Raw genomic sequence first — 23210 nt, 5'->3', positions numbered from 1 at the left:
TTACGATAATTCTTTAGTTTAAATGTGCAGAACACGGGTTAATTAGGAAATGAATCATTTGGCGATGAGTACATTTTTATCACTTTTTCGGACTCGTTAAAACTTATGAAAAAGCAAAACACTGGAGTTATCTTTAATCCCTTTTCAAACTCCCTAAACATGAAAATATTGTCAAGTATTTGACTATTCGAACTTGTAAAAGTAAATGAAAAGTCATCTATTCAGTATAAGTTTACCCTTTTTACTGACTGAACTAAACTATTGACGAAAAAGGTATACATTGACTAATCATGGTCAATAGAGTTCTCTACTACATTATTTTACCCTTTTTGAGTCTTGAGAGACTAAATTTATGAAAAAGGACATTGTGGAGTTTACTTATGTTTTTCTCCTGACAAGCTAAAAATGAAAAACATCTAGCTTTACTTTCATCGGGCTCGTTAAAACTTTATGTTGAAAGAACTAAATGAGTTTTCTTTTCATGTCTTTTCAAACTCTTTAAACATGAAAACAACATCGAGTTACCCCTTTGTTGAAATCGTTAAACATAAATAGTGTAGGACTCATTAATCATGACGAGACCGAACCACTCCTTCCTAGGGTTCGTTAAAAATACTCCGAAGGACTCATTCGAAGGATGAGCTTAAAGGAAAATCATATGCTATCCTCCTCAATCTTGCACAAAAATAAAGAGGTACTTGTCAGTAATGGTGGGAGGTAATTGGGAAAGAAAATTTGTTTTTGTATCATAAAAGGCAGTATGTCACTCTTGAACATGACACTCCATCACTTTTCCTTCCGAGTTGGGAAATCCATTTGTCTCACAGCTGACCATACTTCATTGAAAGTATTCAAACTAGTTTCTGGTTGTATTTTTTAGTCAAATGTTGTGATGTCAAAATGTCGTGTCACCAATATGTTCAAGAGAAGCCCAACTTCAGTCAAAATTACCTTGCAGTTCATAGTTTTCAATCGTGTTGGCCATCCCTAAGTCAATCTTGGGTGACTCCAAATTTTTTCTTCAAAACGTGACATGAGTTTCATGTTGTAGGCCCTCTTGTGACGGGTCACTTCTTATCAACTTCAGCTAATTATCTAGGAAGTTGATCTAGAAACCTTCTTCAGTACCCTTGGAGCTTGCACGCCTTAATGGCAGTTTCTCACCTTCGACGACAGGTTCTCATCATTGACCTTCAAACAAATGATTCAATGAGTGTGCAACTTTAGGACATCTTTTCACACTTCATATATTGCACTAGAAGTACCTAGAGAACCATTATCATTATTGGTAGTTTCTCTCGCACTTGTTAATGGTTCACATGATTGACCGGTAATCAAGTGGTTTCTACCATGTTTGACTATGATACATTCACTCACATGGTTATATTCGTACTACGGATCGAGAGATGGAGATCAAGACCCTTTATCTAGTTTCATTCATCCAGGTTGCATGGAGTTATTAGATATTCATGATTGTAAACATAGATCAAATGATGGCTGCATCCATATTGTTTCTTTTGTTGAAATGGATCTTCAAATGTATTTCCATATTGATTATTCGAGATATTTATTCTCTAAGTATGGTAATTCCTACATCAGTGATGATTATATATTGTATTGTAACTTTTGATTGATTGTTTCAGGTCTCCAACCATGGTCTCTAATCCGAACCTTGGCATGATAAAATGCTTCAGTCCTCAAACACCTTTTCTAACTTTGCACTTTAGGGGGAATCTCTTACACATCATTTTGTCACCATTAGGCAAATGACCATCAATCTGGATCTTTCGTTATCCATCAAAGTGTTCCAAAGCATTCTCCTACAAGGCTAGAACCTAAACAATCTCAAAGAGAATTAAATTTCTGGATTACAAGGCCCAAAAACCTAATTTTGAGTACCTACGTGGTTCCCTAGCCAATTTCTAAACATATGCAAACTTGACTATTAAAGTCATCGCAAAAGTGCGCTCTGTCTTACACTATGGACTGTGCACATGACTCAACGCAAATAAAAAATAAAAAGTAAAATCTAGAAGCTTTGTTAGTCAAATCTTTCCCAACTAAAAGCTTCGAGTTGATGCTTACTCAAGCCTGATCCCTCTCATCATGGAGCTAATTCCCTCTCTTTGTGGATCCCCTATCCCACCATTTGAGGATCTCATCCCATAGGAAGAGGATCTCAAACCTCCTCCTCTTGGCTTATAAATCAGACACAGGCCAGAAGGTTTGGGAGGACCACTGAAGGTAGACTTATGCTGCGGAAATAGGGCTAGAAGGATTTTCATCTAAGGAGAAGTTTGGATATCATGGGAAGAGGCTTGTGACATCAAGACAACCAGGTTGTAAAATTTTTCTCATTTCAATTCAATACAAAGAAATTGTTCTTTCCTAATTATGCTCTTCTAATGTTAGTTGTGAGATTCCTTGATCACTCACATGGTTTATAACTAATTATTGATTCAATTATATGATGTATGCTAAGTTGAGAACTTCATTTACCTTTGATTTTTTATTCAAGATGATTTGATCCTTTTGAATGTTTTTTTCTATGCATATCTCTTTTGGAGCATCATGGAGAAGTTGTGGAAAGCATTTGGAAAGCCTTTAAGGCATTGAGGAAAAGTTGGCTATGGAAAGCACTGAAAGTACTTCAACTGGAACTTTGTTAAATTGGTAAGTGATTCTTCGCATACTATGTGTTTTAATGAGTCATAAGCTAAGGAAAGGTAGCAATTCTTTTCATGTTTGTTACTATGTTTTGTTGGAAATATAGGGAGATCCATCTTATCCGCAAGAAGGATTAGTCTACCTAACAATCTTCCAAGGTCGATTTATATTCTAACTGTTCATATTTCCCTTATTTACATATTTACAATTTATTCACCCAATCCCCGAAGGTTAGGTGTCTAACATTCACGTCCTTAATATGAAGGAGTGTTTGTGAGTCCAAGCATCATTTTGAATCTTTCAAACTTTTCTCTTCCAAGTGCTTTGGTGAAAATGTTTGCAATTTGCTCATTTTTCGAACAATGCCATAGATGAATAGCCTTGGCCTCTACATGATATTCAATCAAACGATAATTTATGTTGATATTTTTTTTTTGATCATGGAATTTGGGATTCTTGGCCATCTTAATTGTAGAATTATTGTGAATCAGAAGGGAAGTAGAGTTCACGTGTCTCTCTTATGATTCTTCACCAATTTTCTTGAGCTACAAAATCTCCTTAGTTATTTTGGCAACTACCACATATTTTCCCTTGTGGAATCAGTTTGAATTGATTGTTTATGTGACCTCCAAGAGATAGCTCTTGAGCCAAGGCTCATAAGATATCCTAAAGTAGACATTCCATTTTCTTTATCTCTATCAAAGTATAAATTATAATATCCAATAAAAATGAAGCCATCCTCCACCTGCGAATATTTGAGTACAAAGTATTGAGTTTCTTTCAAGTACTTTAGAACTCTTTTTCCAATAGACTAATGTCCTTCATTAGGTTTTTGTGTAAACCTAGAAAGGATCCCAATAGTGAATTAAATATTTGGTCTAGTAGTGTTGAGGTAGATAATACTTCCCACAATTTTTTAATACTTAGTTGCATCCTCAATCTCATTCCCATCTTTAGATGTGAGATTCAGATTTTGTTCCATTAGAGTGGACAAAGGATGCATTCAACGCCAAACTTGTTCAACTATTCTCCAATGTACTTTTTTTATAGAGGAATATGTACCTTGCATGTTTGAGTCACTTCAATGCCTAAGAAGTAGTGAAATTTTCCCAAATCAGTCATCCCAAATCCTTTCTTCAACTTTTTCTTTATGGATGCAATATAATTTTCATTGTTCCCCATTATCAATAGATCATCTACATATACCACAAGATAGACAAAAAAAGTTCTAATTTTCTTTACAAACAAAGTTACATCAACAAGTTTAAAGTATTTGAAGTTTCATTTTAGAATATGCTTAGTCAACTTTTTATACCAGGTTTGTGGTGCTTATGTAAGGCCATATAAGGATTTGATGAGTTTGCATACTTTATGTTCTTGTACCTTTACAACAAAATATTTTGGATAATACATGAAGACATTTTCTTTCAAGTCGCCATTTAAGAAAGAAATATTCACATCCATCTGATGAACTTTGCATCCATTCTGAGCTACCAAGGAAAAGAGAGTGTGGATGGTGGCCCATTTTGCTATGGGGAAAGGTATCAACATAATTGACATCTTCTTTTAGTGAAAATCCCTTTTCTAGGAGCCTTAATTTGTTCTTGTCAAGTGATCCATTTGATTTGTACTTTTTTTGTATACCCATATGCATCCATTTGGTTTGGTTCCAAATGGAGGTTCCACCAACTTCCATGTTCCATTCTTTATGAGAGCACCATACTCCTTTTGCACTGCTTCTTTCCATTCATCATGAGAAGTATCTTATTTAAAGGAAGTTGGTTCAAAATTAGTAGACATTAAATTCACAATCATATGAAAAATGGATATCATCAACTAAATCAAAATTATCCACATCACTTTATCTTGTTTGGTGGAAATTTTGGTTCCTTTCTTTCTGACCTCATCTGGATGAACACTTTCAAGTGTTTTGGTGAACTTTTTGGGAGACCTTTATGAGATAATCTAAGTTTCTCTATTTATTTAGATGGAACTGCATCAATATTCAAACTCCCAATCCCCTCAATCACATCACTCAAAGGGTCTTCCTGATATGAAGGAGTGACCAAAACTTCATGAGGGGCAGACAATGTTTCAAAAGGAGATTCCATAGATTGATCCAAGACAGGGACCCCCCTTTCAAGATGTGGAATATCATTATTAAATTCATGATAAATTTTTGCAATATTGAATCCATCCAACTAATCAAGCTATTGCTCAACAATGTTGTCAATCTTGGAAGATTCAAGAAAAATCACCTCTCGAAAATACAAACTTCTTATTTACCTCATCATAAAGACAATATGATTTGGTGGTATCTAAATACCCCAAGAAGATGCATTTTCAATTCCTTGCATCAAGCTTGCTTCTTTGTTCCTTAGAAATAAAGGCATGTAGCCTAGAACCAAAGATCCTAAGATTCCTTAGTGATGAAATGTGGCCATACCACATTTCATAAGGAGTCTTATTTCTTAGAGCTTGAGATGGACATCATTTTTTGATGTATATTGCACATAGAATTGCATCAGCCCGAAACATCAACTTTACATTTTTTAAAAACATCATGGGGTGAACCATATTCAAAATAGTCATGGTCATCCAGCTACACCATTTTATTGAGGATTGTATGGAACAATAGTTTAATGTTGAATCCCATGTTGGTGGAAATAGTTTTAAAATTAATTAGAAGTATATTTTTTTCCATTATTAGTATGAAGGGAGACAATATGTGATTATGTATCATTTTCAATCCATGCATGAAAATTTATGAAAGTTTCAAGAGATTCTAATTTAAGCTTCAACAAGTATACCCAACACATCCTAGTGTCATCTTTAATAAAATTCATCATATATTTATTTCCATTTGCAGAAGGAACAGGAATAGGGACACATAAACTAATGCAATGTTTCTACATTATCTAGACATAAACTCATGAAATTGTTGTTTTTTATGTTTTCCTAGGATACAAGTATCATATTGCTTCAGTTTCCTTGGAATAGTTGGAAAACCATAAACATCATTCTTTTTTTTAAACAGATACTACCATAATTAGTATTTCTAGATACTACATGCCACAAAATATTAGATGGTGTTGTAGGGAAAACCCAACATCCCCCCCACCATTACTTGAAGTAATGGGGACCCTTTCCATTAATTTTTGGCTAAGAATCTTTTATGATTTTCATTTAAGTTAATTGTCTTACAATTTTTTCATTTTTTAGTTTTTGTCGAGTTTCTGTTTTAAATTGTTTCATTAAATCTGACTTTTGACAAGTGTAACAGCCCCGAAATAAAAACATGTAATTAATTATATTAATTATGCGATTTATAATCAACACGCAATTTATCAATTAATTAACATTAAATTTCAAAAGAAAAATATGAGTAGAGACAACTTCCCTGTGGTAATGATGTTTCTCACTTACGATTTTAGGGTTGAACGCTAGTTGAATTTTGCTAACTGCAACAAAGTCTTGGGGACGACTCTCCACCCAACCATAGGCTCAATTGCACAAAATCTTGCTACAACTGGCCAACCCCGAGCCCTCAATCAACGTACTACTGCTAGGGAATCTTTTGTCTCATAACACTATTCTCCCAAGAGAATGGATGATGGAATCATGGAATGATGGAATGTCTCTCATCTTCCTCACCATCTATTAAATAGAACAAACATTGGAAGGGGAACCACATGCACACACTCCATGTGTCAACATGCAACTTTACTGCTTTCTTGTTTTATTTCTTTTGTTTTTACTTTTTGATAACTTTACTGATTTTTACTACTTTTCTGTTTATTTTATATTTATTTAGAGGTTTAGTATTGTTATTTATTATTTTATTATTATTTATTATTTATTTACTATTACTATTTTTTATTTATTGGTTATTATTTATTTTCTTGTATTTTAATATTATTATTATTATTTATTATTAAGGGACATTACAACAAGCTTTCCATCGATACTTGTTTTGACTCATTTGATCAGCGAGTTTGTAAATGGCACTCCTTTGAAGTTTGATCGTTTTCTCGCCTAGACTAAAAATGTAAATAAATGTATAATATTTTGATTTTTTGTAGCTAATTAAATTCAATAGTCATTCATTGTAAATATTAACTCTTATTTAGTTTTTACTAATATTCTTTTGTTTTTTCACTAACTGTCCTACAAAATGACCCAGCTAAGTTGTACAACAAATGAAAATGTGTTTTAGAATCTTGGTAATTTATTCCAATTTATTATTTTAAAACAAGTTTTCAAGACCGGATTCTCAAAATTGCAAAGTCGCTATAGTTCAATTTGTAGGACTGTTAATTCACGTGGGCCCCATTCATATTCATTAATTTAATAGCCCACGAGACCAAGATCACAAAAATTCATAGCACAAAAGTCTTATCACAAAATCTCATCGCGAAAAATTTTATCGCAAAAAACTTTCTGCAAAAGTCTTATCGCAAAATTCTTATCGCATAATCTTAAACGTTAACATTTAAAAAAAAAAAAACTAAAAAATGTGATAAGGCCAATGTGGTCATAACTTCGACTTTTTATTTTGTTTTGAGGGAGTTTATATATATGTGTGTGTGTGTGTTAATATATATATATATATTTTATATTAAATTAATTTTGATGTAATTAAATTAATTAATATTTAATATATAATTAATTTAATTTAAATTAAATTAAATAATTGTATATATTTAGTTAATTAAACAGCTAATAAGAATTAATAATGCAGTTATAATTAATTTTTATTAATTAATTAATATCAGTAATTCAATTTAGAATAGAATTTAATAAAAAAATTCAGATTTTTAACCCAAGCAACAAAATTTCCAGAATTTTGGCAATTTTAATATACCAAATTCAGAAGCTCATAAATGAAGTTATACTTGGCCAAATGAGGCCCAAGACGGCTCATTGGAAAGATAAAATCATAGAGAAATTTCTAAAGTAGTTTCATTTCCAAATTTTAACATTTATTGGGTCTAAAATCCAGTAAAATATCAGGGTTCTGAATTTTTAACAAAATCAATTTTCCGAGTTTTATTTTTATGCATTCTTATTTGTCCATGACTTCTTCTAAGTGAAAATTGATTCGTCAATAAAATCCTTGACTAATTAAATCATCACATGCATCAATAGAAAGCTCAGAATTCCTTTTCAATTATTCATTAATTGAATTTGATTAGATTTGTTTTAATTTCATATTTGACATTGTGATTTTATTTTTGCATTTTAATTTTGTTTTGATTTCTTTTTGCAGGAAAATAGTTGAAGAGATGAGGATAAAAAGATTTCAATGAATGAGAATGCTCTAACAATTGAAAAATGGAATTTTGAGCCAAGAAAAATTGATTGAGAATATTTCTTCTTCAACAAACTTTCTTGTTAAGAATTCTTTTGTAAATATTATAAATAGCATATTGTAGAATGTAATAAGGGCTTCTCTTCTCTGCAATTCTGAAATTCTAAAAGCACTTCTGTAATAAGAATTTAAAGTTGTAGGTGGGAGGAGAGTAAATCTCAAATCTGGAGATTATTGAGAATTTTTCTTTTGCATTCTAAATTATGTATGATGGGCAGAGTTTGCACTTATGCAGCTCTTGTTGTAATAACATAAATTCAAGCAATGTAAAGGACTATTGGAGACCATAGATAGAGAAATGGATTCAATAAATCGGTATTTCTAACACTATTGTTTTAAATACTAGTTTCATTTTATAATAGCAAGAATGTGTCATTTTATTCATATTTGTGCACTTTTGTCAGTATGAATAATTTGTCTCAACCATATGTTATTATTTATCTCTATTCTTATTGGTTGAATTCTGATTTTTGAATAACTATTTACTCATAAATCTATCTTTTAATACTGGTTTAACAAATAGTGATATGGTGTGAACTACTTCCTCATATTATTGTTTAATTATTCGAATTATTGATTAAACAATCAATATCATTTTGTGAACTTCTTCCTAAATGTTGTTGGTTTATTATTTCAGTTAAAAAGTCTCTGAATAGAATATGTTTTGGTATACATAATGTCAGTTAATTGAACTACCTCATTAGCTTGATATTCATTATAAACCAGACATATTTAAATCCAAGTCATTTAAATATCTTGCTCTCAGTTGGGTTAGATCTATATCTTCTTAATTGAGATAGGATTAGGATTTAGTTTCTTTTGCTTGCATTATAGAATAAGTTTTCATTTAGATTTAATTTTACATTCTTATAAGTCCTCTTCTCAAAGAGGTAAACTTTAGTTGTGGCTTGGTTGAGCCCCAGATCAACTTAAGGATCACTTTCTTACATGATTAGCAAGAGGGTTGATCTGATGTCTCTTCTCCATTGGTGGATGAAAGTCATATTGTAATCCATTTTGGAGATTGAGAGAAGGTAACTGGACCCAGTTGAACCAGTCAGAACCACCATTCCAAATGAAAAAAGAGTTTCTTTAAGGTTGGACTAGGTGGTCATCCCCCCATGTTGTTGTAGCGAATTTCGAGGCTTCAACATTTTTGGCGCTAGAAGGAGGACTAAAACTTGTTGTCTATTGGAATATTTGCATTCTAACATTTTATTTATCATAATGTCTCCTCTTAAACTTCCAATTTGGAGTTGTATCCATGGATGTGCATCTTCCAATACTCCACCTGAAGTGGTAAGACTCTTGTCTCAAATAAAGTTTAATGGTAAGGGGAATACTACTGCATTTAATCATGTTGTAAAATTCATTCAAAAATTTACAAAGTCTATTTTTCAAGGAATTGATGAAGGTATTTTATGCAGATTTTTACTCTTACATTCTTGGCAAAAGCCAGAAGCTGGTGTCAATCGCTTCCAGTTGCCTCAATTCATAGTTGGGATCAATTTGTTACAATGTTCCTTTGTAAATTTGACGGCTATAACTATGAACAGGTATGTGACGATTTTGAAAATTTACAAAGATTCGAAAATGAATATTTGATTGATTTTACCATCAGGTTTCGTTTGAATTGATTGAAATTTAAAATTGAAGAAAAACCTACGAAAGAGGAATTATTAGATTGCTATGAACATATTTTCTCTCTTCCTCCCATTCATAATCCATGTGAAATTATTTCAAGCTTTGCTCAAACTCCTTCCAATTACATTAACACAATTGAGAATTCCAATATGAAGATGCAAACAAATGATGATGAAGTGGCCTCTATTATGTACAATCAATTCCTTCATTTAGTGCACACTTCCTACAGTATTGATAGTGATCGGGATGGACCTTCACAGGTCAATGAATCTCAATCACAAAGCTTGGAAATTTTACTATTCAAATTCAAGAAGATGCTAGTAATAATCTTGAGGAAGGTATCGCTTTGAAATATGAAAATCGGTGTGCATCAGATTCAGAACATCATAGTATAAATCAGCAAGTATAAGCAATGACTAAAATTCCCAATAACGCACAATCTGCTGTATAAATTTATGAACTCTTTTATGATGGGTGAATGCTAAATTCAGGATAGCAAAGCAACATTCTTCAAAAAAGCACAAATACACAAATGAATGATCTCAAATCTGAAATTTACAATGAACAGAATGCACAAGAGTTCTCAAATAAAGACATTTTTAAATCCATTGCTTCTGATTCTCATTTTTCCCTTTATCCTAGTATTTTTACTAATAGCAATTTATCCCCTCTTAACATCAATGATATTTCAGAAAAAAGTGAGGCTAATCTTAATGAATTGCCAATTAGTTTTTATCAAGACAGAGAATTAATTATTGATCATTCTTCTGGAATTAATGAACATGTGCTTTATATTCCTTCTTGTTTTGATAAATTGGATGAGATCGAAGAGAATTCTAATGAATGTCGTAAGGTCATTTATGATAGTTACTTTGACATTGAAGACATTGATTTGTCTACTTCACTATTGAATCCTCATGATCAAAGTCTAATCAAATGTGAAAATGAAGAACACTCTAATTCAGAAATTGTTTCAAATATTTCTCATTTTCAAATAATTAATCATACTCATGATTTCAACATTCAAGAAAACATTCCAATCTATAATTTATATGACGATCAAGATCGCATTCCTCTTCATAGTCATAATTCTCTTTCTAATTCACATGTTGGTATTAGAAATCATTCGAATTCTATTATTCTGACCAAGTCTTGTGAAAAGGAAATTATTTTAAATCAATTCCAATTGTGTTGTTACAATAATTGTAACACTAGTGTAAACTATGATTTGATTTTACTATATTTCTTCCACTTATTTTGTTTAAATTCATATTTGTTTTCTGTTTTTAATTTTTGAATTTTAGATAATTTGTGCTAGCATATTGAGGAGCTTAGTATTGAACACTCAATTGATGTGTTTTCTGAATTGAAAAATGAAGATTCATATCATAATCATGAACATCAAGAGATATTAACTTTCCAATTTCAGTTGACGTTCATTTCTTATCAATTGCTTCTATCTTCTCAGAGGCAGTGTCAACAAGAGAGTGTATTTTCATAATATGACCAGTAATCTAATTTAATTAATAATCTTCCACTGTATCTAACATATTTTCATCCATTTTCATAGACCCCTTTGAAAAATATTTGGAAAGTTTTTTTCACGAAAGATTGTTAATAGGTTAACACTTGTACATAACACTAACAAATTTATGCATGCCATTGTATCTAAAAGTTCATTCTCATGATCTGGTCTGTCATATTCTCTTTTGAACATCTCCCAATCAATAGTGGAAATCCATCCAAATTTCTATGATCCAATTGAAATTCAACTGGAAATGACATTTCAAGAGAAGGTAATTGTAAATAATATATTAGAAATAATTGTACATTCTGCTTTCAGATTTATTTTCCTTAGTTTAATTTTATTTGTATTTTTGTTACTAATGATTGATCTGTACATACATGCAGGAATTAAAATGAGAGAGTGGTTACATTGGAAGTATGACTATACCTAGTCATGTTTCCTTAATTAAGTTAGAAGTAGGAATAGATTAATTTAGATTAGATTTATTTTCGTTAGCACCTATTTCATTATTTCAAATTTCAATAAAGCAAGTAATGAATCTGACTTCTTATGGGCATTCCATTTCATTTTCGGAAAAGTAGCTTAGAATATTTTAGAAGCTCTTAGATCATACACATTTGTGAAAAAGCACTTAATTATCTTATTTTGCAAAAAGATCATCACGATGATCATACATGAAGAAATTCCAAGAATTTGCTACAGCTTAACAATTTTGGATTCGTCTTCACTACTTTGATTTTGGAGACTTGAAACAAGCAGGAAACTATTTTAAATTTGCGGCATGCTCAGGGAAGTATTAGTTGTTTTGTAAGAATTTGAGGATTCATTAATTTTTTTTATATATTTCATTAAAATTTTGTTTAGACCTTTAAATACATTATCGGGAAATTCATATTGGATCATTATAATATCGCAACTCTCCTCATGAGAAAGTCGCAATAACATCTTCCTCTGATCGAATAATCTGATGGTTAATCAAATTATTAAATGGAGTTTTTATAAAAAGGAAAAATTGAGTTGGGCACTTCTATTTTGGATACTTTAAAACATCCCAATCTCGTCGTATTGTTGTATATCATTATCAGAGCATCCTAATGTCGGGACATTTCATATAAAGCATCAATTGAAGTATTGCAATATCCACCCAATCCTGGACCCGATACCACATTTAAATCTAGTTCTGAAAGATATCATTTCCATTTATAAATCGCAATTTTAGTTGAAGCACATGTTTTAAAAGTTCCGATGTCCTGGATCCTATATGGCATTTAAATTCAGTTTTAAAAGATATCACATTCACTCATAAAATCGCAATTTCGATTGGGACATACATTTAAAAGTTCTGATATCCCAGATCCGATAAGAGATTGAATCCATTTAATAAAACTATCGCATTCGTTCTACATCACACATTGGCATATCAACAATTTTACATCTCGTTTTAAATCATCCGATCACCGATCTCTTATCAAGCCAAAAGTCAATCCCACAAAGATGCCACTTCTCATATCGCATTTCACATATCAAAATTTTTCAATTGAGCATATCTCCAATATCTCGAATCACTAATCTCTGATAGTTTATTTCGCCAATATTTCAATGACCATACAACCTTAGACCCGATATGACATTTAAATCCAGTTTTAAAACATATCGCATCCATGACAATTTCAGTTGGGGCATACGTTTAAAAGTTCCCATGTCCCAATCCGATATGAAATTAAATCCTTATAATTAAATGATCGGGTTCGTTCCATATCACATATTGGCGTATCAACGATATTACATCTCGTATTCAAAATCTTCTGATTGTTGATTTATTATAAAATTCAAAGTCGGTCCCACTAGTGAGCCACGTCATCTATCGTAATCCTATTATCGCAAGAATCATATCGACATTTCCTTTTGTTAACAATTTTGATCACCGATATGACTATTATCCGATATAGCAATTGCTCCACCACAATTTCTCATTGCATATGCTCATATCGCAACCTTGCCATCGTAACACTTATATCGCATCCCGAAACTCAAATCATATATTGTCTTGACATCCTCCAATGCGATAAACTTTGATATATGCCTCTCTTCCAATGAATTTTAACTATTATATAACGTTCAATCGCATATCGGCAAAGGTGAATCTCGCAGTTTGAAGTTATGCATGGCAGAAAAACTTGTGATGCGAAAAATTCGATAAGACATTGTGTTGTATAAAAGATTTTAAGGCACTCTTAGGTAACCACTATGGTAATGAAGCAATTGATAACAAAATTGCAACATGGTTAAATCATTTTTTTTCCTCTTATATTTGAGTTTTAGATATATCACTCTATATTTAATATATGAAATTCAAGACCTCTCCATCTACACATTTGTATTTCATTATCTTGGATTTTCTCTTAATTCTAAAATATTTATGAAAATCATGGAATTGGTATGAACTTATAATATTATGAGAACATCCATCGCTACAATTCATTAAAAATCATCCTTTCATTCTCATCTTTGATGAATTTAGTTCACTTCAGATTCCTAGAACATGAAACATTGTTTTCTTCTAGTTTGTTGCTTGTTTTAGTTTAGATTTAATAAGTGATGATTGTGGGTCAATAAGATTTTAGTCAGTTTAACTTCTTCATCCTTTTAATTCTGATTAAAGGAAGGAGTTATCTTTTGTTGGAGAAAATGATACCTCTCAGGTAAGATTGAATGCAATTCTCCAAATGGTAAGTTCCATGTGCCCACTTTCATTTATTTACTTTTGGTTTCAGTTTTGCTTTTAATTTTTATTGATATAAAACTCTGTTTTGCAGCTTCTCATAAAACTTCTCACGCTTCCACTAGATCAGATTTGGAATTCAAAATCCTTTGTTCAGTAATGATCCTCATCAAATCAACTACACTAGAGAGTTTTTGAACCTTTAGTTTGTTTCTTTAAGCATTTATTTTGTTAAAAAATGGTTAAGATGATGCTTTGAAACGAAATAATTGACACCAGATAGAAATTTTTTCGTTGTCACTGAATTTTATCATCATTGTTATTAGAATCCAAAATGCTTATAACTCTACAAGATAAAACTTATCTAAATCTCAACAAAAGATCAAACATTCACATGATTATTTTCTTTTACTTCGTATCGTTGTGACAATGATATAAACTGTCTTGTTGGAGTTTATCTTTTAAAAATTTGGATTTTTCTTTCACCTTTCAGCTCCTTCATTTTTATTTTTGATTGCTAATTTCTTTTCTTACTTTAGCTTAGGAATTCTTTTCCTTTTGTTTTATGTTTTGTTTTGATTTTGGTGACTCTGTCATGATATATGTGAAAGGAATTTTCTTGTTAAACAATGGTTGACATACAGGGGGGAATCTTAACTCTGCCTATATCAGTGAATTTCATTTATCATTAAAGACATATCCTTATGGAACCATAATTCCTCTTGCTTTAAATATTTTTCATGGAGGAACACACATCCTTTCTAGGTGATTGAGTTTACTTTTTCAAGGAAATAATTGATTTGAGTTTAACACAATGAATCCCTCCCACCCCTCCACATAAAAGCCTCTGATTGATAGCTGCAGGGAAAGAATTTGGAGCAAACATTATGAAAGTATTATGTCCATTAAACATAAATCTCTATTACCATCCCACCTCTTTCACTCAAATACATCATAAACTAGATATGCTTATCAAAAGGGTGATTAAAGAGGAAGCATGAGAAATACAAGTAAACCCGTCGAGGCTATGAACGCTCGCTGGCAGCAGGACTAGGCTTGTATGGCATAAAAGACAACTTCATCGGGGTATTGTTCAGGCTCGCTGGCAGCGAAGCGATGTCAAAGACAATCATAAAATGGATATATGCTTTATCAAAAACTCCTATCTCTACCTTCTTCTATTATTATATGAGGTAGTTTTAAAACAAATTTTCCCAAATTTGGATTCATGACTTTTACTCTAGTCTTCTTTGAGTACTTATCTTTATAGACTCATATTGCTTAATCTATTTTATGTGGGACCTATGGAAATATTTTACTGTTAGATGATTTCGTAAACTCCATTATTTTTAACCTTTGGATAAATTAAAGTTCATTATCTTTAACCAGAGATAACTGGTTCTTCCCAGTGTGTCGCCATTGTTGTAGGGAAAACCCAACACCCCCCATTACTTGAAGTAATGGGGACCCTTTCCATTAATTTTTGGCTAAGCATATTTTATGATTTTCATTTAAGTTAATTGTCTTACAATTTTTTCATTTTTTAGTTTTCGTCAGATTTCTGTTTTAATTGTTTCATTGAATCTGATTTTTCACAAGCTTTCCATCGATACTTGTTTTGACTCATTTGATCAATCGGTTTGTAAATGGCACTCCTTTGAAGTTTGATCGTTTTCTCGCATGGACTAAAAATGTAAATAAATGTATAATATTTTGATTTTTCGTAGCTAATTAAGTTCAATAGTCATTCATTGTAAATATTAACTCTTATTTAGTTTTTACTAATATTCTTTCATTTTTTTCACTAACTGTCCTACAAAATGACCCAGCTAAGTTGTACAACAGATGAAAACGTGTTTCGGAATCTTGGTAATTTACTCCAATTTATTTTTTTAAACAAGTTGCCAAGACCGGATTCTCAAAATTGCAAAGTGGTTATAGTTCAATTTGTAGGATTGTTAATTCACGTGGGCCCCACTTATCTTCATTAATTTAATAGCCCCCGAGACCAAGATCACAAAAAATCATATCACAAAAGTCTTATCACAAAATCTCATCGCAAAAAATTTTATCACAAAAAACTTCTCCCAAAATTCTTATCGCATAATCTTAAACCTTAACGTTTTAAAAAAAAACAAAAAAATATGATAAGGTCGACGCGATCATAACTTCGACTTTTTGTTTCGTTTCAATTTATTTCAAATAAATTGAGGTGGTTTATATATATATATATGTGTGTGTGTGTGTGTGTGTGTGTGTTAATATATATATATATATATATATATATATATATATATATATATATATATATATATATATATATATATAATTTATTAAATTAATTAATATTTAATATATAATTAATTTAATTTAATTAAAATAATTGTACATATTTAATTAATTAAATATTTAATAAGAATTAATAATGCAGTTATAATTAATTGTTATTAATTAATTAATAACAATAATTTAATTTAGATTTTCATAGCTCCTAGATTGAGGGAAACCCTAGAAGGAGGGATCTGAATAATGGCGGCCATGGCAATCAGCTCCAGCGCTGCGACAGTCCACATTGGTTGTAGAAAGTCTGTTTTTGTCTCCAACGCATCGTCGCCAGTTCGATCTGAGTTTGCCAGATTGCGGCACTTGATTCCGTGTTTAATAAGGGTACCAGACATTGCTTATTTGCCCAAGTTCAGAGGAATGCTCAAGCCATTGGCAATGGCTGTCGCGGAGTTGTCACTATGGCGGGCACTGGGAAGTGCTTGGTGATAGCACTGCGGAGGAGATCTAGGGTTTTGAGAATGCGCTCTGTGGGCTCACGTCTCTTCACCAGCGGTAGAGGCATGGCGAGAACTGCCAGGGGCATCAAAACCCCAGATCCAGAGCGAAAAACCTTACATGTTTCCTTAGGTGAGACTGATTTTCACAAATCAGAGATCCTCGTTGCAGATCTGCACTCAAGGAGGTCATTACCGACTAATGACCCATGCTTTTGGGGGTTTCCTCTGTCTAAAGGCGGGGGTTTTCCACAACAGGAAAAATGGGGTGCCATGAAGAAGATTCACGGAGCAATGGTAGCCGCGAGCCATGGGAGGAGGGCAGAGCAGCATACAAGGCCTGGTGCTAAGGATTACTTTGGACCAGTATATGATGATCACCGGTGGGTAACGTTGATCCATAAACGAAACAACCCAGATCAACAGAGAGCTACAACGATTGCGCATGAACACCATGAAGAGGCAAACACCCCAACATTGGATCTTGAAGCCTCTGCTCCTGAAATGCTCGAAGGTAAACAAAGTAACCTCTTTATCAGATCTATGGAAGGGAACACAGTATGCATCAAGATAGGGATTTGGGAGGAGATAAAAACACTCAAACAGAGGATACAAGAAAGGATAGGTATCCCACATTGCAAACAACTCCTGATCTACGCAGGAAAGGTATTGCAAGAGGAGCACAAGCTAAAAGAATACGACATAGGCAACGACTCAACTATCTGCCTTAACACAAGACTCCATGGAGGTTGCTCCGGCACAAGCTCAAAAGGACCTATTTCCTTCAAAGACGCAGTAAAAGGGAAGATGGAACCTCAAGCGCAAACAGAACAGCAAGCTACAACCCTGGTGCCTACATTGTCGAGCAAACAACTCAGAACCCTGCATTAACAATTTCTATACCTGAGGTAAATGAAATACATGATGATTATTTATCTAAAGCAATGATATGCAGGTTTAATGGGTTTTGGCCCAAACCAGAAGCCCTTAGTCAATGGATTTACTCCATATGGACAAAAAACTGTGATATCCACCTCTGTTCAAAAGGATTTTTTATTGTCAAATTCTACACAATCAATGACAAGGAATATGCATTGAATGAGGGACCATGGTTCTGGGGTAATGCTGGCCTTTTTATGACATCTTGGTTTCCAGAATTTGACCCAAACACCATGGTGGTTTCCAAAATGCCCGTGTGGGTAAAATTATACAACCTACCTCTACACTTTTGGCACATCAAAGTATTAGCAGGCATTGGCAACGCTTTGAGGAAATTCTTAAAAGTAGACAGTGAGCGCCTTTGCAAGGATATCTACACTTTTTCCAGGATTTGTGTGGAGATTGATCTCAGTCAAGGATTATCAGACCACATCCTCTTACTCCACAACGAAAAGCAATGGGCCCAGCCACTTGATTATGAAAACACTGCCTTCAGATGCCGCATTTGTCGTCAAGCTAGTCATCTACAAAGCACATGCCCACAAAACAAAAAATACAGGAAAAGAAGACAACCACCAAAGCCGAAAGGATGGCAGTTTTCAGCCACATCGGCAGATGACATAGAAGAGGAAGAAAACAGAAACTACCACAAACAACATATTCCAAGAAGCAGAATATCCAGGAAATAATCTAGAACCCAACGAACAAAGCACCCTACACAGCCCACAAAATGATGAAAATCAGAATTGCTCTGCATTAGTTCCAAAGACAACCATTCCACAGCAGCAAAGTGAGAAACTCATCCCAGGGCAAGAAATTGGTGGCAGCAAGCGAGCACACTCTACAGAAAGTTCAGATTCTGACAAAGAAACCCCAACTGCTACAAATGAAGCACAAATGTCTATTGTAACATCCACACCCAACAATGGAGGTTGGCGGAAAGTGGAAAAAAAGAAAGGTAGGAAAGCATAGATAGCCATTAAATTATTTTTTTTATTAGATCATGTTGTATCAGGACAAGTTTTGATAATGAATATGCTGTTTCAGCATCTACAACATGTAAGTTTTCTCAATATGAATAAAATTACGATTTTTCCATGGGAAAAAAAAAAAAAATAGTAATTTAATTTAGAAATAGAATTTAATACAAAAATTCAAATTTTTAGCCCAAGCAACAAAATTTCTAGAATTCTGGCAATTTTAATATACCAAATTAAGAAGCTCATAAATGAAGTTTTACTTGGCCAAATGAGGCCGAAGATAGCTCATTGGAAAGATAAAATCATGGAAAAAAAATTATGAAACAGTTTCATTTCCAAATTTGATCATTTATTGGGTCTAAAATCCAGCAGAAGATCAGGGTCCGAATTTTTAACAAAATCAATTTTCTGAGTTTTATTTGTATGCATTCTTTTATTTGCCCATCACTTCTTCTAAGTGCAAACTGATTTGTCAATAATCTCCTTGACTAATTAAATCATCACAAGCATCAATAGAAAGCTCATATTTCCTTTTCAATTATTTATTTAATTGAATTTGATTAGATTTGTTTTAATTCCAGATTTGGCATTGTGATTTTATTTTTGCATTTTAATTTTGTTTTGATTTCTTTTTGTAGGAAAACAATTGAAGAGATGAGGATAAAAAGATCTCAATCAATGAGACTACTCCAGTGACTGAAAAATGGAATTTTGAGCCAATAAAAATTGATTGAGCAGATTTCTTCTTCTACAAACTTTCCTATTTAGAATCCTTTTGTAAATATTATAAATAGAAAATTGTAGAATGTAATAAGGGCTTCTCTCCTCTGCAATTTTGGAATTCTAAAAGCACTTTTGTAATAGGAATTTAAAGTTGTAGGTGGGAGGAGAGAAAATCTCATATCTAGGGATTATTGAGGATTTTTCTTTTGCATTCTGAATTATGTATGATGGGTAGAGTTTTCACTTCTGCAACTCTTGTTGTAATAATAGAAATTCAAGGAATATAAAGGACTGTTAGAGACCAGAGATAGAGAAATGGATTCAATAAATTGGTATTTCTAATACAATTGTTTTAAATACTAGTTTCATTTTATGATGGTAGGAATGTGTCATTTTATTCATATTTGTGCACTTTTGTCGGTATGATTAATTTGTCTCAATCATATGTTATTATTTATCTCTACTCTTATGGGTTGAATTCTGATTTCTGAGTAACTATTTACTCATAAATTTGTCTTTTAATACTGGTTTAACAAATAGTGATATGGTGTGAACTACTTCCTCATATTATTGTTTAATTATTCGAATTATTGATTAAACAATCAATATCATTTTGTGAACTTCTTCCTAAATGTTGTTGGTTTATTATTTCAGTTAAGAGGTCTCTGAATAGAATATGTTTTGGTATACATAATGTCAGTTAATTGAACTACTTCGTTAGCTTGATATTCATTATAAGCCAAACATATTTAAATCCCAATCATTTAAATATCTTGCTCTTAGTTGGGTTAGATCTATATCTGCTTAATTGAGATAGGATTAGGATTTAGTTCCTTTTTCTTGCATTATAGAATAAGTTTGCATTTAGATTTAATTTTACATTCTTATAATTCATCTTCCCAAAGAGGAAAAATTTAGTTGTGGGTTGGATGAACCCCAGATCAGCTTACAGATCACTTTCTTGCCTGATCAGCAAGAGGGTTGATCTGATGTCTCTTCTCCATTTGTGGATGAAAGTCATATTTTAAGCCATTTTGGAGATTGAGAGAAGGTAACTGGACCTAGTTGAACCAATCGGAACCACCATTCCAAATGGAAAAGGATTTGCTTTAAGGTCCGGACCCGGTGGTCATCCCCCCATGTTGTTGTGGCAAATTTTGAGGCTTCAACAGAGGGTAATATACCTTCATTGTATTCAGAAAGGCATGCAAAATTTTGTGCATGAGTAGATGTTCCTTGCAGCTTCAACAATCTTTCCTCCTTTATTCTAGTCATGACAATTGTGTTGTGAGATGCTTTCCTTATCTTTACTTTGCCATTAAACATATGGATGGATCATCCTTTTCGGTGAATGTGAACAAGGTACAATAGGTTTCTTAGTAGTTTTGGAAGGTAGGGTACATCATGCAGAAGAAAATCAGGAAGTCAAGGTAATTTGAGCCTAATGGTGCTAAGTCCATATGGCTTGAGACTTGACTTTTCTACAAAGTACAGTGCCCCATCTACATTGTCACTAGGGTATTCAAAGATGTATTTTCAAAAATTCATATGGAAGGTTACACCTATATTGAGCAGTCACACAACTTTCCAAGAAGCAACTGAAGTATGAAACAAATCTTCAATTACTCCAATATTGTAATTGAAAAAATGTAATGAGCAGTTTTAGGTGCTTTACCTTTTGTTGGATCTAGTGTTTTACCTTTTTCTTCTTTGTGGTCTTGCTTTATTATATCCCAATGGATTCTACATGTGGATGCATCATGTCCATCTTTGTCATAGAAAATGAAGTGGATATCATATCTTTCTCTTTGACGGTGTTTACCCCCCACCTTTGTAATTCTTTCTTCCACATCCTCTTTTGTTGCTGCTTCTTTTGGTTGAATCACATGACTACTTTTTATTTTTATCAAGGCACACTACTTCTTCAGGGAACTAATAAGCTGACTTGCTTCTCCCAAAATAATTCTCCCCTGCAAACTTATCCACAAGAGAGTCAAAAGTAACAGCCTTGGGTTGTGCACTAGCTTGTAGGGATTCAAGATAGTGAGAGTATGTGGGATAGATGGATTTGATAAAGGTCATTAGAGGAATGTTCATTTGAACTCCATCAGAATTGACATCATGCATGATGGCTCTAATTTTAAAGGCTAGGGCCAAGGGGTCATCATCTTTCAACTCAAGGTTGAATAGTTTGACCATCAACTATACAAATTCCAATTCTAAGTGTGAGTCATATATGTCTTTTATTTCTTTCAACGCACCATAAGAGATTATAATTGAAACTATATGATGAATCACCTCTTCACTTATAGAAGCAGTAATTAGGGCATAAGCTTTGTTGCTCTTTTTCTCCCAAATGTTTAACTTTTTATCTTATGTGGGCTTGACAAGTGCATTTTCATCCTCTCCTTCACAAATGCCTTTCCATAAGTCATTAAATATTAGGATTTTCATGATATTTCTAGACCATTCTTTGTAGTTCTGCTTGCTAGTGAGTATTAATCCAACAATGGAAATAAGGGAATGTATCTTTGTTAACCTGGGTTCCATTCTATGAGCTAAGGCATTAAACACTTTCTCCAAAAGAAATGTCACAAACAAATATACAACGGGCTTACCAACAATGAGGTCATTGCTATGGTTTATTTACCGGGATCACTATCTAGTGTTATGACTCTTGGTCATGGTGCCATTTGATTCAATGTTGGAGTTGAAGTTTCTTATGTGCCAAGACCTACGGGTGTGTTTTTAAGTAGGATAGAGATGGGTAACGGTGATTTTCCTTATAGAGGCTTTGGTTATTTTTCATATACCAAGACTATAACAATGTATGATTACAAGGGGGGAATTAATCCTACACTGTGAATGATAGAAACAACAATGAAATGTTATGGGAAAATAAAAAATCATCGATGGGAAAATTTCACCACCAAATGTTGCATTTCTCATAGTAAATGGTTAAGAATTTTCCAGGCCACGACCATACAAGCATGAAGAATAGCTTGAAGACATTGTCATATCTTACTAGAGAATATTATGAGCCATAATTCATGCATTGGCCCGTGCTAGACTATAACACTTTATGGTTTGGGTGAAGCCAAAAAAAGGGTAGAGATTGAATTTTGATCCCATCAAGTAGGAGTAAGACCAAAAGTGTAGTTCTCCAATAAGGAAACCACAATTCTTCGCTACTGTAAGATGGGGTGACACTCTACCTTCTCTTAACAAGCTTTTGGAAATTTAAAACACATGGATCTATGATTAGGGTTTTATGTTTCCTACTAGTGAAATGGATAGGAGGACAGTGAAATGGATTTTGGTCTTAGTGAATCTATGAGGGAAATGGCCTAGTGTAGGCGTATGACCTAAGAAATACGGAACCAATAGTGAAGGAGTTACAAAGAGCAGGAAAAATGCCTAAACTTGGGACCCATGGCTTTGATACCAAGCTGAGCCAAGGAATAACTCTCGAACTTGGATGCCATTCCATTAATAAGGGACCTATGGATTTGATACCATGTCAAGCCAAGGAATAACTCCATAAATTGGATACCATTACATTAACGAAAACGAAGTTATACAAAATCAAAGAGCGAATTTTGGGATTAATCTTCCAAGGTCAATTCCTAGAATAATTGTTCATATTTCCCTTTATTTACATATTTATAATTTATTCACGCAATCTCTGAGGATTGGGTGTCTACAAATGTCTTAGAATGGTGTTTTCATAGTTATCATCATGATATGTTATACAATGGTAAATGTAGCCACTAGACAATCATCACATCCTTAGTTGTAATGAACACATTTGCAAAAATATGGAATTACATTACATTCCCCCTTAATGAGAACTTCA

Source organism: Pinus tabuliformis, chromosome 5_1, assembly GCF_031772625.1.
Source record: "Pinus tabuliformis cultivar Carrire ecotype Pingquan chromosome 5_1, CPIR1, whole genome shotgun sequence".
Classification (NCBI taxonomy): domain Eukaryota; kingdom Viridiplantae; phylum Streptophyta; class Pinopsida; order Pinales; family Pinaceae; genus Pinus; species Pinus tabuliformis.
The sequence above is the reverse complement of the archived record's forward strand: the minus strand, read 5'-3'. Positions refer to the sequence as shown.